Here is an 18,011-nt window from a genome sequence, read left to right on the forward strand (position 1 = left end):
GAAACAGCCTGCTTTATTATCATACGACCAACCTTTAGCAAAAGTCTTAACCAAAAAGTGTCATTTACCTGAATGTTGTTTTGTGTTTTCGAATTTTTATTTTTGGAGGAATCATTTATTTTGTAGTTGTTTCGGGCTGCAAAGGTTGAAAAGACTGGCTAAACTATGACAAATAATGTTTTCCATGTGTACGAGGATTCATATTCAAGCTTTGAAAATTCAAAATGCCATGATTTTAAATATAAAGGAAAGTGTATTTGCAGAAGGTTTGTTTCCTTGTAGGAGTTAAATATCACTGCGTGTTTCTTGGTTGTTTCATGTGTTATTGTGTCTCATTTGGTAGCACTATAGTGGTTGCTCTTTGGAATGGAACGTCCATCATGTGCTGTGTTTCTTCATAGCTGCATATGACTGTTCGGAGTCTTAAGAGGCTCAATTTACTATGCAATTGTACTGCTTTTGTTGAGGCTTGAAAATAATTTTGTTAAAAGTTGTAAGTAATTTTGTTAAAAGATGAACTGAAAACAGGTAACTACCCCATAAATTTTTTTTTAAAATTTTATTTTATGTACTCTGGTTCAAAATCAAGATCTTTTGAGCAAAGTGTAATCCCTATGCTGCCCAGTAGATGGCACATGTCTGGTAGGGATTCCAGCTGTATTTAGCTTGCACGCTTCTGACATTGATAGGCGTTTCCTCGGGAGGAGCAGTAGAGCCAGGCAGATGGTCTGGCGCATGCGCGTTGTTCAAAAAGCGAGTAACAGACGTTTGGCTTTGACTTCTGAGAAAATCGTCCACTATACCTTTAAGTTCACAAATGTACAGGGTTGTACCATGTGCAGGATAATATTGTGTTCAGTAAAGAGGGTGAAACAAAGCTGTATAAGCGTTTTGAGTGAAATGTGAACCATATTTGAAGCTAATCTGCTAAACTATCCGTGGTCAAGTGTGAGGGATGTACAATATGGTGAAAAGTGAATCCAGATCAGTATTAGTCCAAAGAACCATTTGAGAACATTATTTAAGGGAAAAGTTCGGTTTAAACAGTTTTCACGTTGTTTATAGAACGAAGTAGAACAATATGCTCGCCCAGAAGGGTTTTCTGATCCGATAAGTGGTGCGGGAGAAATTTAGGCCCAATCCCATTTCTCTTTCTAGCCCGCCCCCTTGGCCCTACCCCTTAGCCCTACCCCTATGAAACGGAGTGCTAAGGGGTAGGGCAGAAAGTAAACCCCTCCAAATTGGGACACCCCTCCGACAATCGTGTACGTCATCAGTAGTTGCCGCTGCCGATGACGTAGCAGATGCGACAATTGTTTGCTGAAGAAGAATGTTTTTCTTACATTTTATAACTTTATTGACAAAATACTGACATTTATGAACTTCTTTCGTTGCGGACGTCGCCATCTTGCCGATCTCTGAGAAATCTTGCCAAGTTCTGAGAAATCTGTCATCCAGTGGCGGCGGTGGCGAGGGGCGCTTGTTTTGGTCGCCTGGACTGTCACTGGCAGGCGGGGTCAGTTCACTTCCGCATTGGTGGTGGCGCTCGTTTCCCACCCGCACATTACAGGCGGGCCGTGTTGAAGAAACCAGTTTATTGAAAATAATCGTCTATCTGTTGTGTTTGGAATGCGCCTGGAATGCGCGGGTGTGGAAACGAGCGCCCCCGCCAATGCGGAAGTGAATTAACCCCGCCCGCCAGTCATGGTCTACGCTGACAGAACAGGCGCCCCTCGCCATCGGCCGATACCCCTCTGTTTGGAGTGTGCCTCTCGAGAATTTCCTTTTGGAGGGGTGACTGGCCCTCCTTCTTGGCCCTACCCCTATGTCATAATGACAATTGGGACACTCCTACCCCAAAACATGAACGCGCAAAATGAGGGGAAGGGCCAAGGGGAAAGGCTAAGGGGTGGAATGGGATTCAGCCTTAGATTCAAAGTTGAGGTGCAGACATCCATATACTGTTAGCCAATGGGGCATGTGTGGCGCCGGCTCCCAAAACGGCTTAAATCATCCAAAAACTCATTAGTTTCACCAATATTTCCTCATGGCCCGCTCACGCCACTCCTCCACGACAGCCCAGTGTCGCAAAATACATGCGGTTGCGGTTTTACAGATCTCTGAAGTGAATACAGTGATTAGGATGTAAATTGGACGTTCACCAAGACACACAGTAGGTGGCGCTGTGCACTTAAGTTGTTGGTCGCCACCCGCTCCAAAGAAGAAGAAGAAGAAGAAGAAGAAGAAGAAGAAGAAGAAGATCTCTGAACTGCAAACATCTATCTTCTTCTTCTTTGGAGAAGTTTTATTTTCACCCATTGAGGGCCCAGCGGGAGGCTTATTCCAGGACATCGGAACCCCCGCACCACCCGTTGTCACTCAGGCCCAACCGTCCACATGCACACCCTCTTCCTCTTACTCTCTCTCACATCCACACACACACACACACACACACACACACACACACACACACACACACACACACACACCCTCCCTCTCTCTCTCTCTCTCCCTCTCTCTCTCTCATATACACTGTGTCCAGTCATTTTTTGACCCAGCTACACACATAAATCCGCAGTTTACAGATGTGCAGTTGGAGCCGGAGAGCTCACACACACCTTACCCACACGCTGAACAAACACTCATCCTGCTCCCCCTAGTGGTCAAATTAGAGAAATGATAAATCGCTCCTACACTGCAATTTGTGATGTCTGACATGAACACTGAATTACACAGTAAATAAATTAGGAACAGCATTAACGTTAAGAGAAAAAAACCCAGTAAAATTTTAAAAAATACATATTGGGATTACAGTCTCCCATGAAGGAAACAAGGAGATGGGAATAATACATTTTATTTTATTGATTTTAAAATTAGATTTTTTTAATCATTGCACAGATTTGGAAATGAAAGGAAATGTAAAGACTCGAAAGATTTCAGTATACACAGTGAAAACATTCATTTTGTTATCATGTGTAACAAAACAATATCACAAAGGCCACAGTGGGGTTTGCTGTTGTTTTTCATTGAGCTCACGCCACTTAATCAGCCCCTGCAGATAAAAAAGAAGAAAAAAAGTGTTATTAATTCAAACATTGATCTTGAAGTGAAGCTGATAGTCAGACTTACAAGTGATTGGCCCAACAGAGATGGGAGTGACTGAAACAGAGCTGAAAACAGAACGACTTGTTCTCCTTCTGCAAGACTACAAGGAACAGAGGGGTGAGGGGAGGAGGAGAGAGAGAGAATGATTATTATGGATGAGAATAAGGGCCACTTGAAAAAAAAAAGAAGCTCATGTATTTGTCGATCAGACGGATGGACAGATTCTGATGCTGATGAAGTGAAATTTGTGACTCACAGTGAAGCAGCTGTACTTCCTCCTGTCACAGAGGGTGAGGTTGCAGTGAAGATACACGTCTTCGTGTTTTCCATTTGGGAGGAAAAACAGAGCAGAGAAACGAGCCCGAGTTGATCTGCCGTTCTCAATCACCTGCACCTGCCGAGGGTCAACGGGACACCTTGCAGAAAAGATGGAGGAGATCATCAGGGTCATTACATGTTACTGGATCCCACAAGGTTTCTGCTGAGGCTGAGGAGGTGCACGTACCTGTTCTGGATTAAAGGGTATTTCACAGGAGATTGAGGGCTTCGAGAGTGACTTGCGAAGCAGTCCTCCAGAATAACAGCAAAGTCTGGACCCCTGTCCTCCACAGAGACCCCCACATACAATGGGGAGCCCACTGGGATGATGACTAACCCTGGTGGGTAAGTGTCACTGAAGGCGGAGCTACGGTACAGAGACATGGCGACACTCGCTCGGCTGCCCAAACCAGAAAAGCCACCATTCTCCCTGTCAAAGGAAATAAGATGTTTTAACAAACGTAAAAGGAAAATAATGCAGTTAAAGTGATTCATTATTGTTATATCAATATTCCAAAGGAAAAGAAGACAGAATGAATTCAGACAACCAAGTCATCACATCCTGAAGGTCACCAAAGTTTGTCTCTTTTGTTTTCCAGGTTTAAAGCTCTTATTTAAACCATAAATCTCATGTAAACTTGAGATTCTACTGAACAGTAACAGTAATAGTAATGATGATTTGCTGAATAAATATATACCCAGCCAAATAAGGATGATCAAGAAGAAGAAAACAGAATATTGTACAAAAAAAAAAAAAGAATAAAACCCACTGTCACAGGAGCAAAAATATCTTAACAGTTTCAGATGTTACTGACAAATAGTAAATAATGTCAGTGAAGGCTCAATAAAGGTTTTCTTACTCCAGGACTGGCCTGACAGCCACATCAAGGGTGCTGTCTGTGTCCAGAGGATACGTGCAGGAGATGGGAACTCGATGTGGAACACTGAAGGATGAGTTTTGTGCTGAGTAGATGAATATATTGTTGACGTATGTCACATGTGTGAGGTTGGTCTGAAAGACAGATGATTAAGTGATCAATAAGGTGAATGGTTACATCACATAAGAAAGACACAGCAACATAAACATATTTGGACATCTTTGGTCAATGCCCTCATGAAGATATGTTCAAAAAATATCAAATTCAAGAGATTACAGTCTTAAGTCTGAAAATACGTACTGGACTATAACAACATGGAAATATGAAAATGATACTGATTTTGTGCCCAAACAGCAGTGGTGATTTTCTCCTTGTGAGATGATGTAGAGATCAGACAAGACTTCTCATTGTATTGAGAGTCCCACCTAAATTCCTTGAACAGCATCTCCAATTAAAAAAGGAATCATCACTCATAATGTGGTTTCAAACCAATTAGGAGGCACTGTAACAAGGCAAACATGTAAGCCTCTCAAACAAATAAAAATTGAGAGAAAAAAAAAGAATACCTTCATTAAATTTCCACAGGCTTCTGGTTGAGTATCAACTTCATACCAAATCCAGCCATCGTTCGCTCTGACCCAGGTGCAGTTGTGATCAGCCAAGTGTCCAGAGAATGGATCGAACCCAGAGGCTACCAGGCGGCTTGCCTGCACTTGTATTTGGATTTTGCTCTCTTGACAATGAAGATAAAAAGCATCTAATGATGGGGGTGAAGCTAAAGGAAAAGAAAATAGAAAGAAAGAAAAGAGTGCGATCAAATAATTTATGTGGGGATTTTTGAAAATTAAAAATTTAATGATTAGGAATACTTCTTAAAGCATGAAAATGCGCTTACATTCGCATACAACACTGGCATCTTCAACATGAGCACAGTTATGGACTCCAAACCCTGAATGTCTGCAGTCTGATATAGATGGCTCATTTCCAGAACAATAGACGTCGTCCAACCAGATGGGTCCACTGCCAGCTCCAAAAGCTGCATTAGATAAAGCTGATTGGGCCCTTCCACAGTCCAGCTGTCTGCACACCACATTGGCATTGTCCAGGTCCCAGTGATCATCACACACTGTCCCCCACTGTCCAGCATGGAAGATCTCCACTCTGCCTGAGCAGCGGTTTCCAGAGTTGGCAAGTCTCACTGGTGAAGCAGCTTACAGGAAGAGAAAGGAAGACAGAGGAGTCAATGATCTCTGTCTCTGTGGTGTCACAAACTGCACAAATCTGTACTTACCTTCACAGACGACACCAGCATCTTCCTGGTGGCCACAGTCATGAGATCCAATCCCTTGGTGCCGACATTCGGACAGCTTTGTTTCATTGCCCGTGCACATGACATCATCATACCAGATGGGTCCGCTGCCTTGTCCAAAGCGTGCCTGTGTTGGTGCTGAGAGGACTCTGCCACAGCCCAGCTGTCTACACACCACCTCAGCATCGAGCAGGTCCCAGGAATCATCACACACTGTCCCCCACTGTCCAGAGTGGAAGATCTCCACTCTGCCAGAGCAGGAGCTGCTTCCTCCATTGGCCAGGCGCACTTCTCCCTCAACTCCTGTGTCGTTACCAGGTGGTGTGGTTGTAAGAACTGGTGAAGTGTAGTGCGTTCCTGAGTTTGTGGAGACAACTGGTGGTGGTGTTGAATACTCTGTTTCATCCACCTCTGTTGGTAAAAAAAAAAATACCCAAAATAAAGTGAAAACATTGAATTTAAAATTTTTACCTGTACGTACTTGAGTGAGAATGATTTAATAGGAGTATTACCTGAACAATATGCAAAATGACAAAGTTTTTTTATTTTTACTGCAAGTTTGTAGACATAGTAGCCTCCATAGCAGCGTTTTACTTCGATGTCGTGACTTCCGAAAAAGCAGCAATTTTTGTCCCAGGAATAGCACACAGTGCGATTGACAATCACGCCTGACTGTGTGGGATGAGAGTCATATAACCAAACTGTGGTGTGTGTTCCACAACTATATGGTTTTGTACACCTCTCTGGGATACGAGCACTGGTTTGCCCCAGGAACATGCGATACCAGCCTTGCCAGTTGATATCTAGATCACAATGGAGTTCACCACCGGTAAAATTTGTTGAACGCCATTCATCATTCAGTACAGTGTAGTCATCACAGGGGTCAGCACATCGGGAAGTGCCATTGTGAAGGATGCAGTCCATGCCTGTAGGACAAACTGTTCCCCCACACACAGCCTGGAAAGACATGGAGGAAGGCCCTGACGAGAGTTTTGACACAGACTCCAGACATTCAAACGAGCCTGGTGTGTTTTTACAAATCTGACGGGAGTTGCAGGGAGGGTCTGGGAGGGAGCACTCGTCGACGTCCACACACCCCCTTTCAGGTGACCAGTGGTAACCTGGGCTGCAGCAGGAGGAGTCACTGCACAGCTTTGCATCATAGCAGGTCAGACCATCGCCTATAAAGCCATCCTTACAAACACAAGTGTGAGGATGGGTGTGGCCCAAGAAAGAGTCGCCTCGTTCTTTCTGATCCAGGCAGAAGGCCTCAGCGTGACATGAATCACAGCTTGTGGTCTGGGTTCCTGTGGAAAGGCAAAGGAATGGTCTCATGAATGCATTCAGTGTAATTACATTTACTAAACTAAATTAACAATAAACTAAATCTTCTCAGCACATATTGTGTTGTGTATTTGTGTGCATGCCAGATCATACTTCTCAAAAAAAGATTGAAAATTAATTGAGTTCATGTCACATATTTAAAGGCATTTTTTTAATGGTTATTGGATATCTCACTATTCCAACTGTACTTTTTGTATGAGCGTACAATTGATCTGTCATGTCTGTGGCATACCATGTTGGTCAATGCTGCAAGGTCCAAAATAAGGAAATTCTTAGATTGATTAATATTAAGCTGCATACAATCATATTGTGGTTCCAGAACCCCACAACCCTGAACAGGAAAAGCTGCTGAGAAGATGATTGAATCATATTGTTCTGACTGTATTCTCTATTGTTTGCACACAGTTTGTACAATACGTTATGTTATGTTACGATATGTTATTCTGTCGTATCTGACAGAGGCGTGGCCAATATTTTATCTCGTTATGACAAGTTAGTTGTACTATACTTATTGTCTAGCTTCTCAGTAACTCCAAAACACCCAACAGTGAAAGCTGGGATATCTTAGCATAGATTTTGCCTTTTGATGGAGCATCATCTGAAACAAAAATTTTGTTGCTGTCAATCTGTGTGTGTTTACACAGGCTACCATTGGAAACAGCTGTAGAACTGCATTGTGAATCTCATTTTATTCTGTCAGGACAATATATGTTGAAGCATTTGATTCAAGCATATCCAGAAATAAAGAGAGATGAGCAGGTTAGGAAGTCAGGAAGTCGATGCATTATTCGGAATAGCATATTTTGGAGCTGCCAAGATTTGCATCCCCTGGTTTTTTCAAGCAAACTGGCATGCCTGCAGATCTCGCCATACAGGCATAATGTAGCAGAACACTGGCCGTGCAGCTTTCGCACAAGGACCACCTGCAAATTGCAAAACCGCCTCAACAGCGACGACAGATGCTATGAAAAAATTTCAAGATTTTAATGACTCTCGTAATAAAAACCAGTCCATTACAGTAAAAAAATGAGTGAACGCATCTGAGATCAAATTTCAATGGCTATTTATCTCGTCTTAGATGATTACAAAAAACAAAACTAAACCGGATGGTTTACCTGAAGAGCCTCCTGTGAAAATATAGAGAAGAACCAGCAAAAGCAGCCCTCCAGACACCTCCATCGCTCAACAGCAACACTGTACCCAGGTATGAAACAGGTGCAGTGTCACCACGGAGCACAGCCCTGACAATTTATAGAGCTGCCCCTGTGTCAAAAGATAATAAAAAATGATGACTGGTGAAATACATAAATGAGGCAATTTCAGCATCAATTCAGATGATGTCAGTTGAGTTACTTATTAAACAGTGAAACAAACAGAACTGCCACTCAAAAAAGTGTGAGGCAATATATTTCATGATACTTCAATGTGGTCTCTATTGAGACTTCAAGGAAGCCTCACATGTGCGCACAGCCCCACAGTAAAACAACATAAAACCTTTGTGGCTGTGAGCATTTTTCTGGGAATTAGAAAAGGTATTTCAGTAAAGCGTCTCTGGTTTGTTTGCTGCCTTTACATGTTCATGTCACGAAGCAATGACTGAAAATGACTGTGCTTGCTTTGATTGATAGATGTGTTGAATAAAGATGTGAACTGTACTCAACTCAACGTTTTTATATAGCACTTTAAAAACAACAGCAGCTGGCACAAAGTGCTGTACAAAGCCACAAAATATATAAGTGCAAGTGCAAGAATAAACAAAACAGTAAGAACAAAGAAAAAAAAAACAAGCAACAACAAAAAAGAGACATTTAAATAAACCAGTGCTGGGCAACGATTAAATTTCTTAATCGTGATTAATCGCAGAAAAATTATGCGATTAACGCCTGATAAAAATATTTATTGGCATTAAGGAAGCAGTGCGTTAATGCGTTAATAACGCATTAACGTGTCCAGCCCTAAAATAAACATAACAAAAAACCAAGGGCAGAGTCTCAGGCTGAGTTAAAAGCCAGTGAATAAAAATGTGTTTTAAAGGTGCTGTAGGCAGGATTTTGCTAGTCAATGCTAATTTTTCTGTGTTTTCTTTGGATTAAATGTTAGAGTATCCATTGATAATCCTTTAGGAGTGTAGTATAATTGCACTACCGCGAGGGCGCAGCGTTTCCATCTGTCTCTGTTCTGAGCTGAAAAGGAATCTCGACTGCTCCCAGTATCTTTGACCAATCAGAAGAGCCCCTGAGGCTCTAATGCTACGTTCACACCGAAAGCGTCGCGGGCGTCGTGAGCGTCGCTTTTCTATGCAAAGTCGATGGTGGACGAGCGTCGTGGAGCGGCGGGCGGCGGGGCGGCGCATCAGGACCGTCATGAGCGTCGCTTTTCCAGCGTTTCGAGCGTCGACGCCCACGACGCTCATCCCCGGCGTCAGGAGCGTCGTGAGCGTCGCTTTTTGAGAGTTGGGAAAACTGAACTTTCGACGCGCTGCCGCTGAGCGTCAACCAATCAGAGACGATCCCTCCGGTACTACGTCACTACGAGTGGTCCGAGCACCGATGCGGGCCGGCCAGTGTTGCTAACTTGATGACTTTCTCGCTAAATCTGGCGACTTTCCAAAGCCTCTTGGCGACGTTTTTTGTCAAAAGCAACTAGCGACAAATCTAGCAACTTTCTCCGGTGCTCTGGAGACGTGACAGGACGTCTCGTTGCTGTCGTCCATGAGCAGCGGGTGCTGCGTGAGCCCCTCCCCCGTCCCAAAGCGCTCACAAGCGGTCAGTCTCAGCAGCGCTCCCCGCTGCAGTCAGAGCAGAGAGGAGCAGAGCAGCCAATAGCGACTTTTCCGACAACGACGCGGCCTAGCTTTATTTAACAAATAAAGCCGAGCCGCTCTCCTGATGCGATCCGCCATAGCTGGAAACAGATATCAGCCTCCAGCGCGCCAATTAACTGACGTGCATCAAGAGCGTCGCGAGCGTCGCGAGCTTTGTGACCACCCGGTGTCAAGCGTCGTGTTTAAAGCGTCACAAGCGTCAGCTTCGAGGCGTCGCAAGCGTCGACGACGCCCGCGACGCTTTCGGTGTGAACGTAGCATAACCGTGATTAGTTGAGGGGCGTTCGCCGCACGTTCTTGTGGGAGGGGCTTAACTTGCGTAAGGGCGTGATGTCAGAGAAAACAGGGCAGGATTGGCTGTGTTGGGTTTCAAATCACCATCTTAGATGGGTCAAATCGCCATCTTGGCGGAGATGCCGAATCCTGCCTACAGCACCTTAAGATCTTTCTTAAAAATGGACAGTGAGGTGTCTGATGCACAGTGGTAGCTCATTCCACGGCTTGGGGGCCAAAAGTTCTATCCCCTCTGAGCTTACGCTTGGACCTCGGCACCTCCAGGAGCAGCTGATCATCTGATCTGAGGCACTGAGCAGGAGTGTCGAGGTGAAGCAGCTCAGAGAGGTAAGCCAGGGCGAGACAATTCAGGGATTTAAAAACAAATAAAAGAGCCTTAAAATGGACTCTAAAGTGCACAGGTAGCCAGTGGAGGGAGGCCAGGATGGGAGTGATGTGGTCCCTCTTACATCCTCCAGTTTGTAGCCGCACTGCAGTGTTTTGGACCAACTGAAGAGTGCAAGGGAAGACTGGCTGACTCCAACATAACGTGCATTACAGTAATCCAGCCAAGATGTAATAAAAGCATGGAAAAACAAAGCAGAGAATCGAGCCCGAGTTGATCTGCCGTTCTCAATCACGTCTACCTGCCGGGAGTCAACGGGACACCTTGAAGAAAAGCTGGAGGAGATCATCAGGGTCATTACATGTTGCTGCATCCCACAAGGTTTCTGCTGAGGCTGAAGAGGTGCACGTACCTGTTCTGGATTAAAGCATATTTCACAGGAGATTGAGGGCTTGGAGAGTGACTTGCAAAACAGTCCTCCAGAACAACAGCAAAGTCTGGACCCCTGTTCTCCATAGAGACCCCCACATACAATGGGGAGCCCACTGGGAGGGTCACTGACCCTGGTGGGTAAGTGTGGGGAATGAGGGAGTTTATTAAACTCAAACAAGTATTAAATAGGTCAAAATATTTAAAATCTGTGAAATGCATTTATACAAGAATCTCACTTGACTGCAACAGACATACAAAATTTAACTAAAAGTTGGCCAGGACAGATGCATCATGCTCTTTTCACAAGTCACGCTACGGGAGTACTTACCTTGATACACAAATCAATCCCTTTCCAAAAGTCAAAACTCATAATAGATCTAGGTGGGAGGTACATCATTGCTTAGGGAAGTATTGTCACAAAAAAGTAACTTATAAAATATCTATGATCCAAATGAAGATTCATCATCATTTTTTGATAAGCTATTTTTGATCCTGTCTAATTTAGAGAGCTTGTATATTATAGGAGGTGACTTCAACTGTACCTTGGATCCAGATCTAGATAGATCCTCTGGAAAAGATAACACACATAGCATAGCCAGAAAATTTCTGACTGAACACATTCAAGACTTTAGGCTACAGGATATTTGGAGGATTTATAATCCGAACAACAGGCAATATTCATGTTTCTCAAGCATCTATAAAACCCATTTTCGTATTTTCGTATTTTCTCTTTTTAATCTCTACAGAATTTCTAGCATATGTAGACACGTGTTGGTACAATGGCATTGTCTTAAGTGATCATCACCTACCTCTTTGAAAATACAATTGGGAAGAATGGAAAGCTGTCCAAAACGACGGAGAGTACAAACTGATTCATTAAAAGACCCATCTTTCATTGACTTTCTGGAGAAGTGTATAGATAAATATTTTGACTCTAACAAGGAGTAAACTTAGGCCAGTATTCGATGAGAAGTTTTTTAAGCTTACATTAGAGGAGAAATTATCAGCTACACAAGTACTATAAACAAAAACAGAATCAAGACATTATGATGTTGGAAAAACAAATTACGATACTAGAAAATGTAATTTGTCACAGCAATAATAATAATTCAGAAAAAATACAGAAATTAACAATTATGAGAACCAAAAAATGACAAACCGACAACAGATAAGATAGCTAAAAGCTTAATGTGGATAAAGCAAGCATTCTATGACCAAAAACAAAAAGTCGGTAAATTACTGGCCTGGAGAATTAAAAAACGGCAAGCTGAAAGAACAGTCCTTAGTATAAAAACACTGGCAGATAAATAAATGAAACCTTTTGTTTTTTTAATCAAATTTTATATGAATCAGAATATGATCCAAATAAAGAGGCCCAAAACAGGGTTCCTAAACACGTTACAATTCCCAAATCTTTTAGAAGAAGATAGAACAATACGGCGCAGATGGACTACATATAGAATTTTATAAAATGTTTACAAATAAATTAATACAACCACTTCTTAACATGTTCAGAGAATCTTTTAATTTGGGTATTCTCCCTGACTCATTAAGATTAGCCACTATTATGGTAATTTTAAAACCAATTGAAACACCCAAGGACTGTACCTCACATAGAGGAATCACTCTCATGTAATGTGACATGAAAATACTATGCAAACTTACTCTCCACAAGATTAGAGAAATACATGCCAAAATTGATAAATGAAGATCAACAAGGGTTTATTCAAAAGAGACAAGGTTACCATAATATTAGACGAGTTATAAACTTAATAAATAAAAAAAAGAGGAGACAAAGGACTGTATATGTTTGTCAAGCTTTTGACAGGATAGAATGGAGCTATCTTATGAGACTGCTCACACGGTATGGTTTGGGAGAAACATTCACTCAGTGGATTAATCTGTTATATACAAGTCCAACAGCTCAAATTTTAGCCAATAATAATATTTCAAAACCCTTTAACCTACAGTGGTCAACTAGACAGGGGTGTCCTCTCTCCCCATTACTTTTTAAATCAGCATTGGAACCATTGGTTTTGGCTGTGAGAATGCATCAAAGAATGCGTCGGTACGGGGGGTGCATGTGATACCCAGAGCATGTAGTAGCTGGGGTATGCGGGGGCCGTGCCTTCTGCCCGCAACACACATCAACACACATCAACACACATCACTGACTGGCCGCTCAGCCGAGACACACGCTAGCGGCCGCATGCTATCACCGAGGCCACCGCAGTGGCAGCGGGAACGGCGGGCCCCGCCTGCCTGCTAGCAGCAGCGTCACCTGCCTCAGCAGCTGATATGCAACAATCAGAAAGAATGCAGCGGCCGGTGGAAGAGGAGGCTGATCCGCCGACACACAACACACCTCACTGACTAGCTGCCTAGCCGAGCAAGCGCCGTGCTCCGCGGCGGCGGGGGCACCCCGCACGCTGCAGCGCCGCGCTCATCGGCGCACTCAGAAGCCGAGCCAGCGGCCTCGGTGAGCCCCGCACAGTGGGGGGGCTCAATGCGGCTCCACAACAGTCAGAAGCACAGCATCACAACAGCCAAATCGCTTCCTGAAGCCAGACGGGGAACGCGAGCAGCATCCCTGCGCCCCAAGTTACCACCGACCACGCGTCACGGCCGCGGTCGTCATGTAAACAAGCCACCATGAGTAACAGTAGATTCAGACCTTACTGTATGCCGGAGGTATGAATGAATCTCTCACCACAGGAGATGTGCAGCGCTGCAGAATCAGATGAACGGGACCGCAACACGTCACAGCCTTTGGAGGGCATAAAGCAGCTCCGACCTCGAAGGTCACAAGGTTCCCAGCGATGGTGCATCACGACGCCGTACAGGCTCGTCCCGTCAGGTGTACACAAACTGAACGCGAGAAGAAAATAGGAGCCGATACCGGGTCAGGGAACCGGTATTTATACGGTTCTTGGGTTACCCGGGGAGTCACGAGTGACGTTTGTTGGTATACAACATGCGCGAAGGGAACATTCCAGTGCTTTAAGCACCATCATGTTCCCATTACTTTTGTAAAAACTCTCCCCCAGCCTGGGTCAATATCGAACAACTATCTTTTCAAGAACTACCAATATATAGTTATATATATTCTGCAGATATAAAAACACTAAAGAAACAAACAAGAAACCTTTTTTAGAGAAAAAGTATTGACATCTGGCACACAGTACACAAACATATAGAGGAATCCTTGACTCTTTCCCAAATGACACCTCTGTGGAATAAAAATCAATTTGCTTCTGGCAAAAATGATGGACGATTTAAAATATGGAAACTGAAAGGCATTGATATGATTAAAGATCTATATATGAAGAGGGAGTGTTTCTTACTTTTCAAGATCTGTGTAACAAATATCAACTCCCCTCAAAATATTTCTTTAAATATTTACAACTAAAGAATTTGATGTTGTCAGACAAGTGATATGATGCGTATTCCTAAATTATCAGCAATTGAAGAGATCTTTTTCAAATACAGAGAAAGGTATGTTGTCCAAATACAATAATTTAATAAAGTTCCATTCAAAAGACTGCGAAAGACAGACTAAATGCATGGAGGAAGAACATAAATGAAGATATAGACAAAACTGAATGGAATGAGAAATGTTTAAAATCCCATGAACAAACGATAAACACGCGACTCAAATTTCTCCAATATAAATTGTTCACAAAGGTCTATACGACCCCTGAAAAACTAAATCATATGTTAAACAATATTCCAGATGTTTGCACCAAATGTTGAGATGATAAAAAAAACTTAAATTCACTTTTGATGGGAATGCCCTAAAATACAGAAGTTTTGGAATGATATTAAAAACTGGTTGTCAGAAATGTTGAAAGTTAAAGCAACACTAAGGAACTTTCAGTTTTCGTTGATTTTGGCGGCGCCAGTGAAGAAAAGCGGTAGTGTTTTGCCTGAAGGAATACTACAGTTCCCATGAGGACTACCGCGTGGCCTCGTAAAATGCTGCTCCCGGTGGCATGCTGTCGGACTGAACTCACCTTCATTTGTTTCCAGTGGCTGTGTGAGGGACGGATAGTAACGAGGTAATGAATCTAATGGTGGCTAAACAATGTTATATCATGATGTGATGCATGCCGTAAAGCAGTCCACAAATTTGGAGTTTTTTAGTGTGCAGGGTTCCTACCACCCTCCTCACAGTTGCTTAGTCCAAGTGAAAACAATACTGACACCCTCAGCCTGTGACAGAGGGGTCATTCAACTAGTTGTAAGTCGATGTATCATCACAAAAGATATTAAAATGTTTTATGACGGCTGAAAAGTTCGTTAGTGTCGCTTTAAAGTACCTTTATGTGCCAAACTCTGTATTCTGGGAATATATCCTGCTGGTTTCTCACAAAACAAGAATCGCACAAAAATATTGAACTTTGGACCGTTACTCACCAGGAGAGCTATTGCTCTGAACTGTAGGAGTAGGGACGCACCTTCTACAAAGATATGGAAAAAGGAACTGTCATAGTGCCTTGGACTGGAAAGACGAACATACATTGCCAAAGGTAAAATTAAGGAATTTACACAACTGTGGGAGCCATATAATAGGGTAATATAGTACTTTTTAATTATACTTTCTTTTCCTTTTTTACTGTTCTTATCTGCGCTCCTATTTACAATTTGGAAGCAAAAATACAGTATATGTCTATATGGGAATGTACGTATTGTGGCGTTCGAGCGGCGACTTGCGGGCAAGAAGACGAGGCGAGGTCTGCTCTATTGCTAAACCAAAGCTTTATTGTGAAAACAACCAAGCAAGGGAACATGACACACCAACACCGAGACAAAAACATGGCGGCCCGTAGGCCCCAGGTCACCCCCCAAGTAACCCCCTAGACCCACGGTCCGACACATGTGTAAAATAAAAGGACACAAACAGCACACAACAATGCAAAACACAACCATAATGAAAGGAAATGCAATTTAACACAGAACCCCCACATATGGACCCAAAAGTCCCGAACTGGGCGCTCCCATCATGCCCCGGGGCCTCCCCAGTACAGCAGTTTTGGGGCAGTGGCTCTCTAGCGCCCCTAGCGCCCCCCGCGGTTGCTACACAGCCCCCACCCAAGGGGTTTAACATCCCCGAAACCCCGTTAGTCCCAGGGACAAAAGTTCTCAAAAGAGTCCAACAGTCCAGGCCGCCTCCGGCGGCGCAAAACGCAACGCGGACCCTCCGGTGCCAGTCCCGGCTGGGGGTCACGGGGCAACAGTCCCAGGTCTTTCGTTGCCGGCTTCTCCCCCCCCCGGACGGCTCCAAATGCCGGTACAGGGAGAGCCGGTTAAAAGGCCACCATGCGCCTGCGCTTGCGCCTCCTGACCCGCCCTGGTCTCACTCCGGCGGACCAAGGACAGGAGACACAGCGGTGAACATGATGCTGTGGCACCTCGCAGCGTCCGGCCCCCTCCGAACCCTGGGCCACGTGCAGGACCCGGGACACACGCCGATAGTCTTTGCCACGGGCCGCAAAGATGTCTCGATGCCGTCCCTGTTCGTTGACCGCTTTGACGGTCCCAGCTGAGAGGCTGCACGGCGGCAGCGGCGAGGCCTCTGACGTGGGGCGGCCACCAGGGGGGGGTGGCCTCGGCGAGGCGCTGTCTCTCGTCAGCGGACGTAGTTGGAGACAGCTTTTTGAAGGGGGCGGGGCCCTGCTCTCGCTCAGTGGTTGGTGCCCGCTCTGCAGAAGCGGAGTCAACCTCTCGCTCAGCAGACGTAATTGACGACTGCTTCTCGGAGTGAGCGGAGTCGTCAGTCTGCTTTCTTTTGCAGCGTCTCTTTCGGCTCGGCCGACGCTTGCAATCCTGGGTCCCCAGGATGACGCTTCTCTCTGCGGCGTCGATGCAGCAGGACCAGTGCAGCTCCTCGGCATGACCGCAGCTCTCCACCAGCGTGTACCGGCCCCGGCGGGGGTCGGTGGTCGGCTTCCTCATAGCGCCACCCCGCTTCTCGATCGCCGGAGCTTGCCTTCTCGGAGCCGTCGCCGGAGAGTTTCTCGCGATGTGGCCTGGTTCACCACCCCGATAGCAGCCGTCACTTTCATGGCACTCCCAGCGAGTTGTTTGGGGCGATGTGGAGCGCTGTGCCTGGCGGACTGCTTCGGTGTCTTCCTTGGCGGTGTCAGCCAGTCGAACCCGGGGCGGTGATGTGGCGCCGCCCCGCGGCGTGGAGAGGATAGTCTCAGCTCGCTCTGCTTCCCGGAGGGCCTCCTCCAGGGTCTGCGGAGCGGCGAGTTGCACATGTTGCCGCAACCGCTCGGGTGTGAGTCCTTGCAGGAACGTGTGGAGGGCCAGTTCCCCCCGCACGTTCACGGGAAAGGTGGGGTAGCCCCGCCGCGTGAACAGCTGCACATCAGCGGTGAAGGAGCCCAGGTTCTCTCCCTCTCGGCGGCAGCGGTTATTCAGTTTCTCTCTCTCAGCGGCCTCTGTTGTGCGCCGCCCGAAGGGTCGCTAGAGTGCGGTGATTATTGTGGGCAGCACCCGCTCTTCTCCAGGCACCAAGTCGAGGAGGACCCGCTGTGCCTCACTCTCCAGAGCCAGGGCGAGGTGCGCGGTGGTGTCTTGGTCACTCCAGCCGTTGTGCGCTGCAGCAACCCGCGTCTGCTTCATGTAGACTTCCAGCGGGCTGGTGCCGTCATATTTGGGCAGCTTTACAGGTCTACAGTCAGGTCGGCACCACTCCAAGTCGGCCCCGGCCAACTCGGCACCGCCCCGGGATACAGTCAACTCGGCATCAAGCCAAGTCGGCATCAAGCCAAGTCGGCATCTCGCCAAGTCGGCCTCGCGGGCGGGGGGGGCTCTCGAGTGGCCGAGTTTGTCGGTGCCGACTTGACTGTAAGCTGCTTACCAACTCGGCCAAAAGCGTCTTTCTTTTTTTTTTTTTTTTTTTTTTTTTTTCCCTTGTCCTGTTTGGTAGCTGGGGCGTGCAATATTGTATGATTGTAGCCTTTTACTATCCGAACAGATTTTAATATTAGCAGCAGGACGAGACTGAGTCTCCTCCTGCTGCTGCCTTTATTTAAAGCTGGCATCCGGCATGGCTACCGGACAGGACCGGGACGGAAATGCTCAGAGAGCAGGGACAGAAAGAGAGAAAGATAAAGAGAGGGAGAACGGAAGGGAGGGGGGGGGGGGGGGGGGGGGGGGGGGGGGGGGGGGGGG

The sequence above is a fragment of the Salarias fasciatus genome, chromosome 6 (assembly GCF_902148845.1).
Source record: "Salarias fasciatus chromosome 6, fSalaFa1.1, whole genome shotgun sequence".
Lineage (NCBI taxonomy): Eukaryota > Metazoa > Chordata > Actinopteri > Blenniiformes > Blenniidae > Salarias > Salarias fasciatus.